Raw genomic sequence first — 18,331 nt, forward strand, 5'->3', positions numbered from 1 at the left:
GAAAAGTTCAACAGATATCTGGCAACAGGCTTGCGAAGCGTTATTTACTGCCAGCAACCCAATACCCACTAAAGCACTTTTGCATGATATTGGGCTCATAGAACACAAAACTGTCCGCCTACCGCTCAGCACAGAAGACTTGCCTTCTGTTGAAAAATTGAGGCAAGTCAATAAAATGATTCTTGGATGGAAAGAATTGGCTACTCTCTAAATAGTCTTGCAACTTTGATTTAATATACAATCCAAGTTTCATTTGAACACTCCCAAACTTATCACTTTATGCCACTGGTCTTCATCTAAAATTTCTACACCTAATTCCACTGCCTTTTTATATTTGGATCCTGGTTTTTCTCCTGCAATTAGGTAGTCAGTTTTAGCAGAAAGATGTGAGCTGACCTTTGCTCCTAGAGTTTTGGCTCTTACTTTTGCCTCTCCTCTACTCATAGCAAGTAGCTTACCAGTAAACACTATAATTTTATTATTTAAAACAGAGTTACTAGAGTTGGAGCTCACAGGAAGAATTTGAAGACAAGCAGTAAGATCATTTAACATTTTGATGTTATGTTCCTTAGAAAAAAATGATTCCAAAGATTCAGCTACTTTTTTTCCTATGCCGTCTATACCTACTAGCTCAGTATTATCTGATGACAGTTCAATCATCGAATTATACCAATTATCATAAGAAACATAATAATCTGCAAGCAATTCTGCTGCAACTTGGCCAATAAATCTAATACCTAAAGAAAATATAAACCTATCTAGAGTTATTACCCTTCTGCTTTGTATAGCATTTAATAAATGAGCTATTGATTTCTTGCCCCAACCAGACTGTTCTTCCAGATTAAATTCATCCAATCTTTCTTCTAAAGTAAAAATATCGGGAATTTGTTTTATCAGACCAAGGTCGTAAAAAAACTCTATCTGCTTATCACCAAGGCCAACAATGTCAAATGCATCTTTCGATACAAAATGCTTTAGTTTTTCTATTATTTGAGCTTTACAGGCAAATTCCTCAGGACATCTTACTGCAGCCTCTCCCTCAACCTGACGTACTTTACTACCACATTCAGGGCATACTTCAGGAAACACAAATTCAGGTGTATTTGGAAGACGAGAATCTCTGCTTACTTCAACGATCTGGGGAATTACATCCCCTGCCCTTTTGATTGTTACAATATCTCCCTCTCTTATGTCTTTACGTTTTATCTCATCTTGGTTATGCAGACTTGCTCTACTAACTAGCACCCCACCAATATTAACTGGCACTAAATCTGCAACTGGAGTTAAAACTCCTGTTCTGCCCACCTGTATAAATATTTTATTTAACTTTGTTTTTGCATAAACCGCAGAAAACTTGTATGCAAGTGCTGAGCGCGGTGCTTTGTGAGTATTCCCTAGACGATTTTGTAGTACCAAATCATTTACTTTATAGACTATTCCATCAATATCATAATCCAAGTTATAGCGACAGTTATAGACTTCGTTATAGAACTTCAGCATTCCATCCAAACTACTCGTTAAGGACTGATGCTCATTTACGCAAAAACCAAGTGCCTCAAGCTTATTTAGTACCTCACTTTGACTTTTCTCTGCTCCACCAATCAAAGAATAAGCAAAATATCTAAGAGGTCTGCTTGCTGTAATGTTTGCATCCAATTGCTTTAGAGAACCAGCGGCTGCATTTCGAGGATTGGCAAATTCATCGTTTTCATTTAACTTTAAAAAGTCGCTGTTACTGATGTATATTTCACCTCTTACTTCTAGTCTTCCTTGCACACCTTGCAAAAACTTAGGAAAGCCTTTTATTGTTGCAACATTGTGAGTGACATCTTCCCCTACAAAACCATCACCTCGAGTTGCAGCTTTAACAAATCTTCCATCCTCATAAATTGCAGAAAACGACAACCCATCAATTTTTGGTTCACATAATATCTCTATTTTGTCCTCAATTAAAAACCTCTTTATTTTAGACAAAAATTTCTCTACACCTTGTTCATCATAAGCATTCTCAAGGGAAAGCATAGGTTCTTGATGTTCCACCTTAGAAAACCTCTCATCAGGTGGAGCACCAACACTTTCTTGTGTTGCATAAATTTCTGGCTCTATTTCAGCTAACTTTTTCTTCAGTTCATCATATTCAGCATCACTTATTTCTGGCTTATTTTTTTGATGATACAAAACATTATGATAATTTATTTGATCTTGCAGTTTTTCTCTCATCTTTTCTAAGTTAGTCATGATACCAATATAATGCTACATTAGCCTTTGTCGTCAAGCTGTGAATTTTCTTGAATTTATCATATGGTCTTAATCCATCAAATATCAAAGGTGCCACAATGCTATAGCCATACTTATTCTTCTCTCGCTCAATTGTATTAGCAGATCTCACTTGCTTTAGCCATATATTTATATAAAATTAAAATAAATTAGAGTAAACAATATTGCTGTTTAAATGCTAACAAGATTCGCTCCAAGCCCAACTGGCTACCTCCACGTAGGAAACGTACGAACTGCCTTGGTTTGTTGGATGTACACACGCAATCAAAATGGAAAATTTTTACTCCGTTTTGATGATACTGACCTTCAGCGTTCAGATGTCAAATATATAAATGATATCATACAAGATTTGAAATGGATTGGTATCAATTGGGATGCAAGTTTCAAGCAATCAGAGCGCTTTGAGCGTTACAATGAGGTGTTTTTGCAGTTAATAAAAGAAGGGCATATTTATGCATGCTATGAAACAAGAGAAGAGTTAGACATTAAACGAAAATTGCAGTTAAAACAAGGACTTCCCCCTGTATATGACAGAAGCGCGTTACTTCTAACTGAGCAAGAGAAAATTAGTTATGAGCAAGAAGGAAGAAGACCACATTTTAGATTTAAGTTGGATAGAAATGAGGTTGTTAAATGGAATGATGAAGTTAAAGATGAAATAAATATTGCAACCAGTAGCATAAGTGACCCTGTGGTAAAAAGAGAAGATGGAATTTACACATACATGTTACCTTCTGTTATTGATGATGTTGACTTTAATGTAACCCATGTTGTACGCGGGGAAGATCATGTAACTAATACCGCAGTTCAGCTCCAAATGATTAAAGCATTAAAAGCGAAAATCCCTACATTTGCTCACCTTTCTCTGCTACATTTTGATGATAGCAAGATATCCAAGCGAACCGGCGTGCTGAACATTAAATCTATAAAAGAAGATGAAATTGAACCGATGGCACTAGTTAGTTATTTAGTGAAGCTTGGAACATCCAATCCAATTGAAGCTTGCGCCTGTATGCAATCTTTGATTGATTCATTTAATATTAAAAAATTTAGCTCAGCATCTGTACAATTCAGCTTGAGTGAAATATATAAGCTAAATAGCAAAGTTCTGCAACAAATGCCATTTGAAATGGTGCAAGACCGTTTAAATCAAATTGGAGTGGACTCCTCAGAGTTTTGGTATTTTATAAGGAACAATATAGAAAGGTTTTCTGAGGTGGCCAAGTGGTGGAAAATATGCAAATCTGATATAGAGCCTGTGATTCTTGATAAGGAGCTTATAAAAATTGCGTTCAATGCATTGCCCCAAGGTGATTGTAATGAAAACACGTTGTCAGAATGGGTCAAAACTATTCGACAAACAGTGGATATAAAGGCAAAAAACCTATTTACGCAGTTGCGTTCAGCTTTAACAGGAACAGAAACAGGACCAGAGCTCGCTAAACTATTAATTTTTATCGGCAAAGAAAATATCATTGCAAGGTTAAAAGAAAAGTGAAAACTAAAGAATTATAGCTAATGCAATCCCTACGTCATACCGCGATTCATTCGCGGTATCTCACCCGCTAACAAGAGATCCCGCTAACAAGCAGCGGGATGACGGTTGTCGTTTAGCCATAAACATTAAGAAATTTACCAAATGAAAAAAAAGGCAAAAGAAGCCCCGTGGTTATTATCCGCTTTAAAATATTGGCGTTTTTTATGTTTTAAACGCTTGACAAGCGAGATTCAGCCGCTTTTAATTGCAACTAACTTACGCTGCAAATGTTTAAGAAATTTACTAAGCAGAAAAAAAGACAAAGAATCCCCGAGTTAGCTAGTCTTTTACTATCTCTGTCGAGTATTGGCATTTTTTGATGTCTTGTAACGCTTTATAAGCGCGTTCAGCTTATTTAGATAAAAATCTAGATGTAGATGAAGTTTTGTAAAGACATACAGTATCTATATACTGCAAAAAATTGAACATAAGACGCCGATACATTAAGTAATCCTTACCTTTTAATCTGCAGATTGGCGAAAGCAAATACAATAGCTTCAATTTTATGATAAGGGGGCTGGCGGAGTTTGTCAAGGAAGTTTTTTGTATTTTAACCTTAGATTTGAGAAATCTTATAGGCTTTTGTTCTCATGAAAATTATGTTCTCATGAGTAAATTAATGTTATCCTTTTTTGTTGATCTAAAGTTTCTTATGTTCATACACTTACGTGTTCATAGTGTTTATTCGCTGCTTGAAAGCTCGGTTAAAATTGAGGAGCTGATCGGCCTTTGTTTGCGAAATAAAATGCCAGCGGTTGCAATTACTGATTCAGGTAATTTATTTGGTTCACTTGAGTTTGCAGAATATGCGGCAAGTAGGGGAATACAGCTAATAATAGGATGCAATATTATAGTTAAACATTCAGAACAAAATTTACCTATATTATTGCTTGCAAAAAATGAGCAAGGGTACACTAATTTAGTCACTTTGGTGAGTGAGTCTTTTAGAAAGCGCAAGAATAACAGCGATATTCCTTACGTTGATTTTGATGAGCTATTGAATTTAAGTACGGGTCTGATCGCTTTAACCGGTGGATGTTTGGCTCAACTATTGTTGGGGCAAGATAAAGAAACGGTTGAAAAACTGCTTTCAGCATTCAATGGTCATTTATATGTTGAATTGCAGCGTCATGGGCTGAGCAAGGAGCTAGAGCTTGAAGAAACTTTAATAGATTTTGCTTATCAGCGCAATATACCACTAGTTGCAACGAACGATGTATTTTTTCCAAATAGGTCTGACTATGAGGCTTATGATATATTAACGTGTATATCGGAGGGGAGTTATGCCCTGGAGAATAACAGAAAGAAGTTAACTACCGAGCATTACTTCAAATCTGTGGCAGAAATGGAGGAGCTGTTCAGTGACATTCCCGAAGCAATTCATAACACTTTAGTGATAGCTAAGCGGTGCTCTTACATGCCAAGAAGCAGGCAGCCTATTTTGCCTAAATTTCCTTGTCGAGAAAATAAAACTGAGAATGAAGAACTGAGGGAGCAGGCAGTTGCAGGATTAGAATTCCGTATTGCGAATGAGACAGACATAGACCTTAAACAATACTACGATCGGCTGAATTACGAACTGAGTGTGATAACTTCGATGAACTACGCTGGCTACTTTTTGATAGTTTCTGATTTCATTCGTTGGAGCAAAGCAAATGGCATTCCAGTTGGTCCAGGAAGAGGCTCTGGTGCTGGATCAATTGTTGCTTGGGGCTTACAGATTACAGACCTTGATCCAATAAAGTTTGGCCTAATATTTGAAAGATTTTTGAATCCTGATCGTATATCGATGCCTGACTTTGATATTGATTTTTGCCAGGAAAAAAGAGACCTGGTTATTGATTATGTTCAGAAAAAGTACGGTTATGTTGCTCAAATAATCACTTTTGGAAAATTGCAGGCAAGGGCAGTATTGCGTGATGTTGGGAGGGTATTACAAATGCCTTACTCTCAAGTGGATAAAATATCTAAAATGGTTCCATTTAATCCAGTAAATCCTGTAACTTTATCACAAGCGATAGAGTTTGATCAAAACCTGCAGAAAGAACGGGATAGTGATGAGGTAATTGCAAAGCTTCTTGATATATCTCTTAAGCTTGAAGGAATATATCGTCACGTTTCAACCCATGCTGCTGGAATTGTAATATGTGATCAAAAGTTGGAAAATTTTGTTCCTGTGTACTATGATCCAAATTCGGCTCTGCCAATCACTCAATACAGCATGAAATATGTGGAGAAAGCTGGGCTAATAAAATTTGATTTTCTTGGGCTTGGTACGCTAACGCTAATAGATCATGTATGTCGTTTAATTAATCGTGATAGACAAAAGATCGATATTTCTTCAGTTCCTTTAGATGACCAAAAAACCTATGAGATGCTCTCAAGCGGTGATTCAATTGGAGTGTTTCAGCTTGAAAGTTCGGGAATGAGAGAAGCTTTAATTAAACTAAAACCGGACTGCATTGAAGATATTATCGCTTTAATTTCCCTTTATCGTCCAGGACCTATGGATAACATTCCAACTTATGTTGCAAGAAAACACGGACTTGAAAAGCCAGATTATATTCATCCGTTACTTGAGGAAGTATTAAAAGAGACATTTGGGGTAATAATTTACCAAGAACAAGTGATGGAAATAGCCCGTATTCTTTCCGGGTATAGCTTAGCGGAAGCAGATCTGCTGAGACGTGCCATGGGTAAGAAAATCAAGGAAGAGATGGATAAACAACGTGAACTTTTCATCCAAGGGGCAACGAAGAATGGCGTTGATTATGACAGGGCAAGTTATATTTTTGACCTTGTTGCAAAATTTGCTGGTTATGGGTTCAATAAATCTCATGCTGCAGCATATGCGGTTATATCTTATCAAACGGCTTACCTTAAAGCTAATTATCCATTAGAATTTTTTACAGCACTAATGAATCTGAATATTGATGATAGAGATAAACTGAATTTATTTTATCATGCAGCAAAGTTTAGTGGCGTTACCGTTCTTTCACCTGATATAAACAAGTCTCAAGCTGAATTCTCAATAGAGGATGAACGCATACGTTATGGTATTGCTGCCTTGAGGAATGTTGGTTTTTCTATAGCGGAAGGAATAGTGAACGTACGTTCAAGCGCTTGTAAGGACATATGGGAATTCATTCAAAATTCAGGTCATATAATAAATAAGAGAGCGCTAGAAAGCCTGATTAAATCCGGAGCATTCGATAGCGTGCATAAGAACAGAAAGCAGCTATATGAGTCAATGGACACGCTGATTTACTTTGCAAATAAAAACAAACAGGATAGAGAATCAAGTCAAGCTGCTTTGTTTGGTAGTCTTGATGTCCTCAAACCGAAACTTGAGAATGTGGAAGATTTTGATGAAGAGGAAAAATTAGAACATGAGTTATTTTCACTAGGATTTTATTTAACTAATCATCCGCTTGAAAAATTTAGAACTCTTCTGGAAAAGTTAAATATTGGGTTTATCGGAGAAAATAGAACAGCAAAAACTGCTGGGGTAATATTAAATGCACGTATGAGAACTTCAGAGCGTGGAAGGTTTGTTATCCTCACACTTTCTGATCCCCATAACGTTTCTGAAATAGCATTCTATAATAATGAAATAATAGAAGAAAAAAGAGATTTATTTTCACCAGGAACATTTGTGATAATTGATCTTGAAGCTTCGGAAAATACGACAAGATTAGCAGGCAAGGATATATCTGAGTTTACAAAAAGAGTCACTTCTACAATAAAAGAATTAGTTCTCACCACTGAGTGCACGGATTCGCAAAAAGCCGCTATGGAATTAAACGCAATATTGAAAGATGAAGGCAGAACCAAAATAATGCTAAAACTTCTTCTCGAAAAACACAAAGTGAGCATCTTATTACCAGGTGCATACTCAATTGCTCCTCAAGTTATTTATGAAATATCTAACTTAAGCTGGATTAAAGGCGTAGAAATTAATACAAATAACTTGCTTATATAAAAAAGCTTTATATAATGAAATATTTAATCGGTATTAAAGGAAGATATAGTGAATCTTTATGAATTTACTTTTATAGCACAACAAGGATTATTACAGCAAGAAGTAGAGGAGATGGTCCAAGAGCTAGCTGTCTTGTTGAAAAACATTAAAACAGATGTTATGTTCCAGCAAATCAGGGATATTCTGAAAAAAGGAAATGACAAGCTTACAAAACAAGAGTTAGAAGTGCGTGCTGAGAACATTAAAGAAAGTCTAGTTGCTTACTCTGATTTCTTGGAAGATCTTACAAAAATTTTATGGGTTGAATTAGAAGAAGATCTTTCAAATTTGAAAGAAGTGAAGTCAAAAATCGATAAAGAGTTGAAAGATGACCTAAAAGATTTAGGAATAACGCAAGATTTTACAAAATTTCTAGGAGGCAGTACTAAAAGTGCGTTTATCCATAACGCAGTAAATGCTTTGAAGAGAAATATTTCAGAACATCTAATAAAGATTTTTCAAGATATTTTGAAAGATTTTAGAATAAACGGTCCAACTCAATCGAGCAAAGCATTGGAAATGCTTTTGAAAAACATTGAAGCATCAGGATTAATCAAGTATGAACATTGGGGTCTTTTGGATTTTGCATATCACACAAATAAAATGAAGAGCGGTCATTATTGTATAATGTGCATAAGTTCTACTGCAAGCATTCTGGATGAATTTGTGCGTAGAATGAAACTTAATGAGAACGTTATTCGCCACTTTCCTGTGCAGGTTGATAAAATTTTTGAAGGTAAATCTTATATGATGAATAAACAAATTGAGGAACAAAGCGCATAATGATGAAAAGACGAAATAGTTTTAATAATTCTTACGTATCTGTAAATAATAGGACTGGCTTTAGGCGTTCTAAAGTTTGCCCTCTTGCTGCGTCTAAAGATGAAGACATAGATTATAAGAATATAGATTTATTATCCAAGTTTACCTCTGACTATGGTAGGATATTACCTAGAAGATTAACAGGCGTATGTGCAAAAAAACAAAGGAAGTTACGCTTAGCGATCATAAGGGCACGTTTTTTAGCTCTTATTCCTTACTGTACTAAAAAAGTTTAGGTAATTTATGTTGATAATTTTAAAGGAAAATATAAGGACTTTAGGTAAGCTTGGTGAAGTTGTCAAAGTTAAACCAGGTTATGCACGTAATTTTCTTTTTCCACAAAGAAAAGCGGTGAAAGCTACCAAGGAAAATTTAACAAAGCTAGAGGAGCAACGTTTATTACTGGAAGAAGAGAATATAAAAAGATTAAATGTAGCAAAAGAGCTTGCGTTGTCACTACATGATAAGTTTGTGGTATTAATAAAGCAAGCTTCAGAGGATGGTAAAATTTTTGGTTCTGTAACAACACGTGAAATTGCGAAAATTTTACTACAAGAAGGACATGTGATAGATCACCGTAGTTTATCTTTTGGTGGAATAAGCATCAAAAACTTGGGTGAATACCAAGTAAACGTAGAATTACATAGTGAAGTAGTAGTACCAATTACTATATACGTCGTGAAATCCGAAACAGATGCAAATGAGCTAAGGCAAGTAAAATTGCAAAATCAGAAATCTGAGCAACAAGAGGCAGAGCAAGATGCGAATAAAGAAGCTGCTGATGGTGATGATAGCTGATCAAAGATGATCCCTTGTTATAGTCGTAAAGAAATGTCTGCCATGGCTAAGCTGGTGTCATCCCAGCGCTTCCCTCATGTCATCCCAGTGCGTGACACTGGGATCCAGTTTATTTCATCATGGACATTATTTTATGCTTCTAGAATCCGTTGTCCATTGAATAATTTGCAAATACTTTTATACCTGGATTCCAGTGTCACGCACTGGAATGACACCATTATTGGAATAAATCAAAAATGATTCCCCGCTATAGCAGAAAAGAAATGTCTTCCATTTGGGAGGAAAATAATAAATTTAATATATGGCTTAAAATAGAAAAATTAGCGTGTGAAGCTCAAGCAAAGTTAGGAGTGATTCCGAATAATATTGCTGAGAACCTCTCTGGTGCTATTGAATTTGATGTTGAATGTATCAACGAAATTGAATCCATTGTAAAACATGATGTTATAGCTTTTCTGACATATATTGCTAAAAAAGCGGGAGTTGATGTTCGTTATCTTCATTATGGAATGACAAGTTCTGATGTTTTGGATACATGCCTTGCGGTGCAACTGAAAGAGTCCTGTGATATTTTGCTCGAGAATCTAAAAAATTTACTTGCAGCATTGAAAAAAAAAGCTGAGGACTATAAAGATATTGTTTGTGTTGGACGCAGTCACGGAATGCATGCAGAACCAACAACTCTTGGAATAAAATTTGCCAGATTTTATGCTGAATTTAAACGCAATTATCAGAGATTAATTAGCGCGCAAAAAGAGATCTCAATTTGTAAAATATCAGGTGCAGTAGGCAATTTTGCAAATGTTGATCCGTTTGTTGAAGAATATGTAGCGAAAGAAATAGGACTCATACCTGAAATCATATCGTCTCAAGTCATTCCTCGTGATAGACATGCTATGTTCTTTTCAGTTTTGGGAGTGATTGCAAGCTCAATAGAAAATGTTGCTGTTGAAATTCGTCATTTGCAAAGAACTGAAATCGGCGAAATTTCTGAGCATTTTTCCACGGGGCAGAAGGGAAGCTCTGCTATGCCACACAAATGTAATCCTATTTTAAGTGAAAATCTGACTGGACTCTCACGTTTAATACGCAGTTATGTTTTTCCTGCGTTAGAAAATGTTGCATTGTGGCACGAACGTGATATATCACACTCGTCTGTGGAAAGATGCATTGCTCCTGATGCTTGTATAACAATGGATTTTGCTTTAGTGCGATTAACAGATTTGATAGATAAATTGGTGATCAATAAGGAAAACATTGAAAAGAACTTAAATTCTTCAAAAGGTTTAGTTTTCTCACAGCGTGTATTGCTTGAGTTAGTAAATAGTGGTTTGGCGAGGGAAGAGGCGTATAAAATTGTTCAGAGCAATGCAATGAAAGTGAAACAAAACAACAGTGATTTTCTGGCCGAATTGAAACAAGATAAACCCTTACTTAAGGTTATTAACTCGGAAAAACTTGAATCTTTGTTTGATTTGAAGTATTATACGAAACATATAGATCGTGTGTATAATAAGGTTTTTAATTAGGCTGAGTAGCTCAGTTGGTAGAGCAGGAGGATCATAATCTCTTGGTCGGGGGTTCAAGTCCCTCCTCAGCCACTCGAACTAAACTATGTTTAGCAAAGCAGTGCTACTGGTGAAACCCAGTGTCAGTTACTTGGAATGAGTTGTATATCCACTCAGGTGAGGAGACAATGGATAAGAGATTGTGAAAAGGGTTTAGCTTTTGGCCTATGATCTCTTTAAATGACAGAATTTCACTACAAAACTTAACTTTCTTCTATGCAGTTAGCTAAGTCAAGAAAGGTGAATCTATCTCTTGTTGTAAACGCAAGATCGACCACTTTACAATATTGTTCTTTATTCCAACTGAGGTGCTCTGGTAAGTGTGGAATTGATAGATCTTCAAATATTTTTTGCAGGTGTTTTGCAGGTAGTAAATTTTGCTTAATTAAACTGGAAATATTATGCCATTCTTTACAAATAATCTCTTGGATTTTTTGCTGCATAATTTGCTTCTGTTCAAAAGTTCTTACAAATTCGATATTATCAAAGCACTGAGTTATATGTTCTACATCTAAAGTGGTCGGTTTGATAATCGGGTTTTGTATTGATAATATCTTTTCCTGCAAATTAGCCATGGTAATCGTCGTAACAGCAATTTTTTCGCCATGTAGTAAGGAATGATCTCTTGTTACCATTTCCATTGCGTGAGCTATCATATGCTCTCCTTGGCTTGCAGAATAGCTGCCTTTTGATATTACCATTCCAAGTCCTGAAATTAGTAGAACTTCCATAAGTAATAGGACCACTTTTCTACTTCTTTTAGTAAGCGCCGTATACTCTCTTAGCAAAATTTGCTCCAAATCGCGAACAAGTGTAAAAGGTAATTCATTGTATTCTGTGCCAAGCAACAAATGAGATAGTAGCCAGTCAGCCTGAACTGTTGAACGACAAATGAAATCTGCAAATCCGCTTAATGTGAGACGCAGTGGTGCATTGACAAGTATGTCTATATCTATATATACTGCTCTTGGAAGATGTGCTTTGAACGATTTTTTATATCCATTTACTAATATTGAAGCATTTGCGGATGTATATCCATTCATGGAAGCGGCTGTTGGGAACGATATATAATCTTTTTTCTCGAGGTAGCTTGCATATTTGCAGATATCGTTAACGGTGCCGCTACCAAATGCAACTATTAAGTCACTGTCTTTTACTTTGTTTCTCACTAGATTTACGGTTTCAAGAGAGGCAGCTCTGCTTGGTGTCATTTCTCCACCCGGTGTCATTCCAGCGCGTGACACTGGAATGACAGGTGGGGCTGGAATAATTAAATGAGAAATTTTATTAAATACGTTTTTGTTTAAAAGTTTTGCTGTATTTTCATCTGCAACTAGAAAGATGTCATTTCCGTGTCGTGTGCATATTTCATAGATATCATCAGCAAGGTGGTAATCTGTTATTACTTCCCTTAGAAAAGTTTGTTCGGCTTGATGTAATATTTGTTTTAAATAGTGCATAGAGTGTTTACAATATAGCAATATAAGTATTTTAAGATTGACATGAAAATTGACCCTGTAGAGCTAACTAAGAAATTGATCTCTTTTGAGAGTATAACACCAAGGGACGGCGGGGCAATAGAGTATATAGCAACAATCTTCAAGAAGAGTGGCTTTGATTGTGAAATTTTAGAGTTTGGTGATAAAGTTAAAAATCTTTATGCGAAATATATAAATGGAGTACCAAATTTGTGCTTTGCTGGGCATGTTGATGTTGTACCACCGGGTCAGTTAAAAGATTGGGCATTTGGTCCATTTAATCCAGAAGTGAGGGATGGTATATTATATGGAAGAGGGGCGGCTGATATGAAAAGCGGAGTAGCTGCGTTTATTGCTGCTATGGTAAATTTGATTGCAGAGAAGTTTCAATTTAATGGTTCGATAAGTGCATTGATTACCAGTGCTGAAGAAAGCACGGAAGAATATGGAACAAAGGCAGTTTTGGAATGGATGAAAAGTAAGCAAAAAAAGGTGGATTTCTGTGTGGTTGCTGAACCAACCAGTAGTGAGAAATTAGGTGATACCATAAAAATAGGCAGAAGAGGTTCTGTAACATTTGAATTAATTTGCCATGGAAAACAAGGGCACGTTGCCTATCCAGACCTAGCAGATAATCCAATATATAAGGTAATATCGATATTGAGTAAGGTAAAAAATACTACTTTTGATCATGGTAATAAATATTTTCAGCCTTCACATTGCGAAGTTACTACTATCGATGTTGGAAATAATACTAGCAATCTAATACCTGGTTTAGCAACTACACGTTTTAACATTCGATATAACAATGAACAAACACCGGGTGGCTTATATAAGCTGATTGATGAAATATGCTCCAGTGTAACTAACGATTATAAACTTTCTGTGCATAGCAGCAGGGACGTTTTCCTCTCTACTCCCGATAGAAATACTGATATTATGCTTGATGCGATAAATAAAGTTACCAGTATTGATGCTGCGCTGAGCACAAGTGGTGGCACATCTGACGCTGCGTTTATCAAAGATGTTTGTCCAGTGATTGAATTTGGTATAATCAACAAAACCGCACATCAGATAAACGAATGCGTATTAGTAAACGATATACACAAGTTAACAGCTATATATAAGGAATTTATAGAAAATTATTTGTATCCGTTCAGGAGAGTGGTTTAAGAAACAATAGATAGGAGATTTTGGAAAGGATTGAGACCCCTTTGTTTCCAAGTTAAGTATAATGAAATTATCCGCTCAAGGAATGTATTTCCCCGCTTTGATTGTGTAAAATATGAGTTTTTGCGATAAACGACATAATGCCGAATTTGCCGTTCAGCGTGGTTATTTGTCAGCGGAATATTTTCTGGGTCATCTAAAAATTTCCACATCATTCTTTCAGATCTCAGAACATTTTTTGCAACTCGAGAGGCTCCAATTGCTTCAGGTAAACGAGATATCTCCTTCAAGTAATACTTTGTACGTTTTCTTAATTTTCTGGCACGTCTGACAAACCTCAAAACATCTATCTCACTTTTTAGTAAAGCTTTTTTTAGTGCAAATAATTCAGTGGCCACGTTTCTCAAGTAACAACCCAGAACTTTAACTTCAATATTCCAACTATGTGCTAATCTTTCAAAATCTCTTGATAAATGTGCCCAACAGATTTGCCTGTTTTTATCGGCAAAATAATTGTATGCTGCATACCTGTCAGTTATTACCAAGCTATTGCGATTGCAGAATTTACTATTTTGTAAAACTTTCATTCCTCTTGACTCTGTAAATTTTACAAAACTTGCCGTATTGCTTGCAAACATCCAACACCAAGCGAGTTTACCTTTGTTATAATGGCTCGTTTCATCAATATGTAGAACTTTACTCCTACTTATCTCTTGTTCGATCTGCTCATACATTTTTTTGCATTTTGAAGCAACTCTATGTTCACTATTTGATATGCTACCGACGCTTATGTTCAAATTGAAGATATCATTTACGACACTCGCTATTTCGCGTTTTGAATTTTTGTAGAATCCGCTGAACGCTGCAATTATTGACTTAACCCTTGGACCAAATGTATCTGGCGTAACACCTTCCGGTAACTTGCTACTTCTTCTCTTTCCGCATCTCCGACAACGGCCATGTTCTAACTGATATTCCACTACATAAGGCTTGATTTCTGGAAGATCAACTTTCTGATGAATATATGGTTTTTCACATATTGCAATTTCTCCTCCGCATTCGCAAGTATTAGGCAACTCTATCTTTACTACTTTATCTGCATCCATGTTGGCGCGAAAACTTCCTTTATGACCAACCTGACCGCCAATATTCCTTTCGCTTTTCGGCTTATTCTTTTTTATTTTATACAACTCTTTGGAACTTGGTATTGATGAATTTTTTGAGCTTAAACCGAGTCTTTCTCTTAACTCAGCATTTTCTATCTTTAAAGCCTTATTTTCTGCTTTTAAACTTTCATTCTCTTTTTCCAATCTTTCTATTTTTGCTTCTAACCTTTCTATTTTTTGCTGTAAATTTTTGCAAAGTTCTAAAAGGTTTACCATATTATTTCACTTTTGCTCTATGATTATCTTTTTAGATCACCTTGTCTACCTTATTCTGCCACTCCGCTGAACGGATACAATTATTTCAATCCCACTAATAAAATATTAAATCAGGTCAACGTGATTAGTAATATATCTAGTGGTCCATTGTTAGCTTAGATGTAATCAGATCTCTTGCATAACTGTTGTTTGAATAATAACTTGTATCATTCCAGCAAAATGTGTCAAGTAAGTTTTTTCGTTTCTATAGCTACTTGGATGACAAAAAAAGAAATACTAGACTTTATACCTTTTGCACTCAAATTCACATAAATCATGAATTATGCACGTTTCACACGAAGGTTTCTGTGCTTTGCAAACATATCTACCATGCAAAACTAGCCAATGATGAGCATAAAGCAGGTATTTTTTGGGAACCACATTTAAAAGAGATTGTTCTGTTTTAAACACATCTTTTTCTTTCACAAGCCCGATTCTATTGCTCACTCTAAAAACGTGAGTATCAACTGCCAATGTTGGAATGCCAAGCCCCGAATTTAAGAACACATTAGCGCTCTTTCTTCCCACTCCCGGCAAAGACACCAAATCATCGAAATCAGTAGGCACTTTGCTATTGTACCTCTCAATCAATATTTTGCTGAGCCCGATTATGTTTTTTGCTTTGGAATTATATAAACCAATACTGCTTATGCATTTTCTTAGCTCACTCTGCCCAAAACTCAGCATTTTTTCTGGCGTATCAGTGATACTAAATAGCTCCTTTGTAATTTTATTAACGCTTATATCAGTTGTTCGCGCTGATAGAACTATCGCAACTAATAACGTAAAATCATTGGTATAATTCAGCTCTATTTTTGGTGCAGGATTTGATTGTTGAAACTTTTCAAATATCAATTCTACTTTTTTTGAGTCCATGCATAGAGCTAAAAGCTTATACTACACTGGTTGCTGTGCAAATTCAATTCCTTTAGGCTTAGATAGTCCTTTAGCATTAACATCAGACATATCAGTTTTTACCTCATCAAAATTCCTCTCAGCAAATTCGCTTGCCACTTCCGCAAAACACTTTTTAACAAGAGGCATAACAATTGGCATTAACAGTTTTCGTGGATCATACCATCCTAACAGGTCAGTTTCCTTTTGTACCCTATCTCTTGGATCCTCTTCTAGTAAATCTTTTGTGTGCTTTTCAGCATATATTTCACAGCCTTTTGAGAAAACAGGAGCTAACATTTCAATTAATACTGCCAATAACAATAGTGAACCAAGTATGGTTCCACCAACAGTTAATCTATTAGCAATGAAATTTGTTGTAAGTAGATAAACAGAAAAAGCAGCTAAAGGATAGTTGATAAGAAGCTTACTACCTAGTGCGATATAGTTTATTTTACTCATGAATTCATCAGTAGAAATTTCTGAGTTGGCATATTTTTTCATATAATGACCTATTAATAAACGAGAGGCGTTACTAATAATGATATTAAGTGCTATGATCCACCATGAAAAATAGCAACCTATAGTAATTGTAGTTAACAGGCCTAAGGGTAGAACACTAAGAGTCCGAATAAATAGTAAGGCATTTTTACGCTCTATAAATTTCAATGCTAATGTCTTTTTATCTTCTTCAATTAGGCTTCTCTTTTTTCCTAGAGGAGTAACATAATTGAATAATTGTATGCTTGGCTTTGCTATATATTGATATAGCTCTTCCATTAATCCTGCACTCTTTACATTCTTCTCAAAATCATCTAAATTTGGATTTTGCAAAATCCTCTCTATTTTATCTTCAAGTTCAATGCGTTTTTCTAGGTCTTTTTCAAACGAATAGTCATTTCTTTTTAGTATAGAAATCAATCCATCAAAATCTTTACCTACAGCCTCTTCCTCACTTACTTTTAGCTTATTAAACAAATTTTTCCTATAGTGAAACTCTCTTGCTGTTAAACGCCCATCACTTTCAGCGCCAATACTGACTTTAACACAAGGATTTCCTGATTCCAAAGGTTCAATATATTTTTTTAGTTCTTGATAAGCTTTATAAATTTGATCAAATCTATTTTTATCTCCACCCTTGTCAGGATGATTTACAAGAATTAACTGCTTATGCTGTTTCTTCAAAATTGCGCTAAGCTCTTCATAATTCTTGTCTACAACTTGCTTAGCTTCTACTTCCAATACGTTGAACAGGTCAGCATTATCACAAAACTCCTGACCAGTTAACTTGAAATGTTGACCCATTACTACATCTCACATAAATAAATTATATCTCTAGTATAATCTATTTAAATGTTTTATGCAATCATAAGAATGTCAAACGATCATTAAGAGAAAAACCCCTCTTTCCCATCATACAAATACAACTTATCCATTCTTACTACGTCAAAGGTATTTTCTTCGAGTTTGATTAGTAGGTCGTTTACGTCACTATTTGTGATAGGTTTTTTTTCGCTATTCGCGATAAACCTACAGGTTATTTGGTCACTTGAAGACTTTGAACTTCCTGGCCAAATCGCAAGGCCTTTCGAATATATTGCTATAATCTGCGGATTACTTGATTCAAATAATCCTACTATTTGATCAACATTACTGGATTTGTCCCAAGCGAGAGTTATATCACTACCCACTAGCTTTTTAACTTTGTAATCTTGTTCGTAATTGTCTTGTACTTTATTTATTTTACTATCCAAATTTATTTTACTATCCGAACCACTGCCAATTGTAAGCTCAGCAGGTTTCTTTCCTAAATTATCTATAACAGCTTCTGCAAATTCTTTTGTACCAACTTTCTGTTTACTTCTTTTCTCCTTATACAAATCGGCAGTGTGTATTCCACCCTCCAAAGTCTTGAGCCATGCATCGTAGATTAATTTTGCAGTACCCACTTGACCTATGTAAATTAGCATATGCACTGCAGCATTTAAAAGACCAGAAGGATTAGCTATGTTTTTTCCTGCAATATCAGGGGCAGAACCGTGCACTGCTTCAAACATTGCGTATTCATTTCCGATGTTGCTACTTCCAGCAAGCCCCACAGATCCAGAGGTTTGTGCCACAATGTCTGATAATATGTCGCCATATAAGTTCTCGGTTACTATAACATCGAAATTCTCGGGTTCTGTTGCAACACGTGCCATTCCAATATCAACTATATAATGTTCTGCCTTTATGTCCTGGTATTCCTTTGCAATGCGATCAAACGCTGCATGGAAAGTGCCGTCAGTCATTTTCATTATGTTATCTTTAGTCAGGCAAGTTACTTTTTTTCTGTTGTGTTTTTT

At 35.6% G+C, this 18,331-nt stretch overlaps 1 non-coding gene across 1 annotated transcript; it reads left to right on the plus strand.

Annotated features, from left to right (window-relative positions):
- The first annotated feature begins 10,983 nt into the window (after positions 1-10,983).
- On the plus strand, positions 10,984-11,056 carry Trnam-cau. The gene has a single exon. It is a non-coding gene; the product is annotated as a tRNA-Met (tRNA).
- Positions 11,057-18,331: the final 7,275 nt, after the last annotated feature.

Source organism: Drosophila ananassae (assembly GCF_017639315.1).
Source record: "Drosophila ananassae strain 14024-0371.13 chromosome 4 unlocalized genomic scaffold, ASM1763931v2 tig00000078, whole genome shotgun sequence".
Lineage (NCBI taxonomy): Eukaryota > Metazoa > Arthropoda > Insecta > Diptera > Drosophilidae > Drosophila > Drosophila ananassae.